General features: G+C 66.4%; 1 protein-coding gene across 1 annotated transcript in view; it reads left to right on the forward strand.

Moving 5' to 3' along the window:
- The window catches only part of WDR11 (WD repeat domain 11), an 82,435-nt gene that overhangs the window by 40,791 nt on the left and 40,975 nt on the right, over window positions 1-669 (forward strand). The window lies entirely within an intron of this gene.

Raw genomic sequence — 669 nt, forward strand, 5'->3', positions numbered from 1 at the left:
CACCTGGGAATGTAAAATCCTGGTTCCTGGGCCTCATCATTAGTAACAGAATTTCCGGAGGATGAGGCCCAGAAATCAGGATTTTACAAAGATTCCCGGGTGATTCCAATGGGCAGCCGAGGTTGAGAGCCGCTGCTCTAGGGTAGTAACTGCCTCGTGGGGCACGTGTATTTGCCCCGTCCTTTCTCGCATCTTTGTTTCTCTGCCCCACACCCGCCGGAAACACCCCATTTCCTCCCCCCCGCGGCCCCCTCCGCTGACCGGCCTGGCCGCTCTCCCGAGGCCGCCCTCCCTCGACTCTCGTCCCTGCCCCCGACCTCCATTCATCCGCAAAGCGCCGCCCGTGCCAGACGCCCGCCCTCGCACCGGCCCTGCATTCCCGCCGCCTTTTCACGGTGAAATGTCGCCGCCGCTCTGACAGCGAACAGGTGACCAGCGGACAGCGGGCTGCCCTGGCGAAGGTGGCTGGGGCCTGGCCAGGGCTGCAGCCTCCGGGCCGGTGCCGCCTAGTTCCCTGGTTGGAGGACCGGGACTGGCCGGTGCCGCCTGGTTACCCGGTTGGAGGACCGGGACTGGCCGGTGCCGCCTGGTTACCCGGTTGGAGGACCGGGACTGGCCGGTGCCGCCTGGTTCCCTGGTTGGAGGACCGGGACTGGCCGGGGCCTCCTG

The sequence above is a fragment of the Myotis davidii genome, unplaced genomic scaffold (genome assembly GCF_000327345.1).
Source record: "Myotis davidii unplaced genomic scaffold, ASM32734v1 scaffold1055, whole genome shotgun sequence".
NCBI lineage: Eukaryota > Metazoa > Chordata > Mammalia > Chiroptera > Vespertilionidae > Myotis > Myotis davidii.